The following is a 4,695-nucleotide window of genomic DNA, read 5'->3' on the forward strand; positions in this document are numbered from 1 at the left end:
GATGCAGATGTCCCAATTGTGCAAGCTGCTGTTGATTCTTCCCGGTTTTACGACACTGCCATTATCGGAGATGATGCTGATCTTTTGGTTTTATTGTGTTATCATGATAACCTATCAAGCAAGAAACTATTTTTTTACCTGAGCCAAAGTCGAACAAAGCTCCCCGAATATGGGATATTCACAAATTGAAAGAAAAGCTGGGCCAAGAGACAAGCCATCTGATTCTTTTGACTCACGATATCATAGGCTTTGACTCTACTTCACGGTTTCACAGTGTGGGACTAGGCCTTGCTCTGAAGAAGCTAATGGCTGATGCCGATTTTCGTATATCAGTTGCAGTTTTCATGTTGAAGTCAGCTTCGAAGGAAGAAGTAAGGGTTGCTGGAGAAGACACTCTGCTCATTATATATGGCTCACCAAAAGCGGGAAATCTGAATGAACTCCAGAGGGAAGTTTTTAAATAGAAGGTGACCACTGCTAGCACTTTCGTCCACCCAGATCAGTTACCACCAACTTCTGATCCGGCAAAATTCCACAGTTACGGGGTTTTGAACCAAGTTCAGGCATGGAGTGGAGTTCCTGATTCTGAACTTAAAGCCGAGAAATGGGGTTGGAAAAATAAAGATGACTTCTTGTATATATTGACTACTAACGTCCTACCAGCCCCTCGTCTGCTTCTGAAAATCGTGAAGTGCTCCTGTCAACTGGAATGTTTCTCAACGAGATGTAGCTGCATTAAAAACGGCTCAGCTTGCACTGCAGCCTGTAATACATGCAAAGGGACAGCATATTCTAACTCTCCAAGAATCGAAAGCTATAACGAGTGAGGATAACATGGAAATTTAGATATCTTAATCAAAAGTATAAGTTGTGAATACTAGATGGAGTTTTATTCTGTCTTTCAAATGGTTCATGGGGTTGATTCGACAATTTTATCAGTTGTGAAGACTAGTCAGTGTGTTGATAATAGTTTTTTCAAAGAAGGATTTTAAATGTCGGCCGCTGAAAACTAGTTTCATAGATGATTTCCATTTTCCAATATTTTTAATAAACGGCTTGCAATCACTTTTTTTAGGCCGACCAATCAGATGATGGAGCCAGCGACGATCACATTCAGGCTAACTAATTATTAGATCTCAAAACCGACAATTTAGCCAGCGAAAGATGGTCTTGTACAAAAAAAATGGGGGTCATGATGATGAGAAGCGCAAAAATCTCATATTGATGGTTATGAACTTTTTTTATAAACCATACACAAAATTTGACTCCATTTTCGCACTCAACTCGTCTTTTTATATCGGAAAAATAATTCAGTCAAGAAAAACGAACAATTACCGGAACAAAATTTTTTTATTAGGAAAGTGAGAAAACTGACACGATACACAAAAAAACTAGTTTTGCGCCAACCTAGAATGTCCAACTTAGGGTATTTCGTTCAGCTTTTTTTTTCTCTCTACAGACATGGTATAAAAACCATTTCTCTTGCAATTTGTTTTTACCAACAATCGACGAATTGGTGGACAATAAGTGCTAAAAGAAACATGTCAAATGAAAATAAAAAAGTGCATATTGATGAATATGAAACAGGTTTTCTAGCAGACACTGCATTAGGTTATTTGGATTTTTGGGCTCAGCTCATCCTTTTATGTCAGAATAGTTGCCTTCTGATAGTATGGTGAAAAAGAGGTCACAACGATGAAAAGGGTAAAATGTCATATTGATGATTATGAAACTTTTTTCTTGTACATTGTACATCAAATTTGCTTTAATTTTCGGGTTCAGCTCTTCATTTAACATCGGGAAGATTTCATATACATAAAAACGAGCATTTACCGACGGTTCATTTTTATTGAAAAAACTGAAAAAATTCACACGAAAAGAAAAAAAACTAGTTTCGCGTCGACCTAGAATGTGCAACTTTGGACATTTTGTTCAGCTTTTTTTTTCTCTACAGCATGGTGTAAAAATCATTTCTATTGCAATTTGTTTGGGGTCAAACTCTAGTTTGCCTGTACTGCTCGGTGACACAACATTTCCCACAAGGGTGGTTTATACCAGATTACGGGAGAGACAACGGCATTGAAAAGTTTTGAAATAATAAAATGATTGAACAACCATTTTTCTTTTCAAAATTTTCCCATAAGTGGATGAGATAGATCCACATGCTGATTCGGTCAACAGACCTCTAGTGGATCTAAGCGTCTAGCCGTAAGTGATACCAAGGTATTTCAGAGACGGGGACTGATGGAGTTCTAACGCTATCGATCACGAGATTAATATCTTCCTGATTAGCACTGTTAAAAACAATAAATTTCATTTTTTCAGTGTTAACCCGTAGTCCTATTCTTCTCTGTAGGGTCACTAGGGTGGAAGATTCTTTTGTAAACGGCTTAGCGTTCTGCTTGGAACCAACAAATCGTCTGCATATGAAATAAAACTGAGATCCACGCCCTCTATAAAAAAAATTGTGCCTATAATGAGTCTAGTTACGGAATAAACTGCAGATTTGAACATGATGGAGCTTAGAGCAGACCCTTGTTAAACTTCATTAGAAAGCTCAATGGACTCAGAAAGCTTTTTCCTACGATGTCCAACGATCTTTTCCCGTCCCAAGACAAGACGGATGTGCAGGTGAGAGTACCAAACATGGAGGGCTGGGACAATGTTGGAATCTACACCTGAATCTAAGAGGCAGCACAGTGCTTGCGAGTGGACAATTGAGTCGTCGAAGACAGCAGCAATGTTGAGTTGCAGACAATCAGTGGCTTTCTGACCAGAGATGTAGTTGTTATTAGTCTCTTTAGTAGCCGAAGAGCGTAAGTAGCCGATGGGCGTAGTAGCAAGCTCTATAGAGCGAGCTCTATCTTAACAAACTTATATCAAACTGGCTTTAAACAAGCAATAGTTTGATTTGTATTTTCACTGATATAGTAAAAATGTATCAATTGATCAAACAGTTCGTGGTAACGAACTGTAAGTAAGGAGCGACCCGGCTCAATAGCAACCAAAATTCTACAAACCGAAATTTTGATACCCATACACCAATAGAATCAGATTTTTATGCTGATTTCAAATATATAAGATATATCTGAGAAAATTTGCCTTATTTTCGAAAAAAGGGGAAACACCCCAAAAAAGTCATAGAACCTTAATGAAAATCCCACCATCGGATTCAGCGTATCAGAAAACCCTACTGCGGAAGTTTCAACTTTCAAGTTTCTACCGTCAAAAATACGGAGTTTTGTATGTTAGGCCATGAGGATGATCACGGTTGCGTTTTAAGTTGGTTTTTTTTTTTTTTTTTTTTTTTTTTTTTTTTTTTTTTTTTTTCAGGGTTGAGCGTATCGATCCAGTAGTCCTAGAATATCATAAGAGGGCTGATTTGAACGGAACTTAAAAGTTCTAGTGCCCATTTTAAGTGACCAAAAATATTGGGGGGGGGCAACTTGGCCCCCTCCCACGCTCATTTTTTTCCCAAAGTCACCCAATCAAAATTTTGAGATGGCCACTTTGTTCAACATAGTCAAAAGTCTAATAAATATGTATTTGAGAATGACTTAAGCCCTAAAAGTTCTTGAGGGAAGGGTTGCCAGTTATGAACTTTGCCCGCTTTTTAAATATAGTATTGGTTAATGGGAAGTATAAGGGTGTTTCAAGAGAGATCTTTTTTCTATGGGGGGGAGGTGTCGGAGGAGGGTGTTACGGGGGAGGATCCTTCCATGGAGGATGTTTCCTTGGGGGAAGGGACATTTCTATGAAGGGGCGCCGGATTTCCCAGCATTCTTTAAAAAACGATCAGAAATTAAATAAAAAACTAGTTTTTTCAACTGAAAGTAAGGAGCAACATTAAAAATTAAAACAAACAGAAATTACTACGTATATGAGGGGGTTCCCCCCCCCCTAGTCAACACCTCATCCTTTTGGCTAAAGTTTTTATTAGTACTTTCAAAAGAGCTTTCTATTCTAATTAACCGGCCTTTGTGATCCAGGGGTTCGTGATTTGAGTAAAATTCGAACTTTAGCGTAAAGAGCAAGGTATTGACTAGGGGGCAAACTCCCTGACATATGTAATAAAACATACGAATATAGAAGTTCGTTACGTAAGTTAATTCGTAAGTTACGTCAGAACAAAATTTCGCGAAAGACATTTAACCAAAAAAAATTTAATATGCAAATTTCGCTGTAATTTTCATTGTTCGGTGACCACAGATCAAATCTGCATTTATTAAAAAACGTTAAAAAATTAAATAAAAAAACAAGTTTCTTTTACTGAAAGTAAGGTGTAACTTTAAAACTTAAAACGAACAGAAATTATTCCGTATATGAAAGGGGCTGATTCCTCCTCAATATCTCGCTCTTTACGCTAAAGCTTGAATCTGTCACACAACTTTATTTTTTAAAATAATAAAAAACTTTAGCGTAAAGAGCGAGGTATTGAGGAGGGGACAGCTCCTTTCATATACGGAAAAATTTCTGTTCGTTTTAAGTTTTAATGTCGCTCCTTACTTTCAGTTAAAAAAAACTTGTTTTTTTTATTTAATTACAAGTAAAACTGCATCAACAACGGTCACTTACAATTCAAAAGGGAAGTATAGGCTACTTTTCTTGAAATGAAAATTATTCCATGACCCGTGTTTTAAGTATTTCTTTTTTCAAATTAATTTATTTCTAAAAACGAGCTGCATTGTGAACAGT

The sequence above is a fragment of the Artemia sp. Qi Xiang Cuo genome, chromosome 9, assembly GCF_049724085.1.
Source record: "Artemia sp. Qi Xiang Cuo chromosome 9, ASM4972408v1, whole genome shotgun sequence".
Lineage (NCBI taxonomy): Eukaryota > Metazoa > Arthropoda > Branchiopoda > Anostraca > Artemiidae > Artemia > Artemia sp. Qi Xiang Cuo.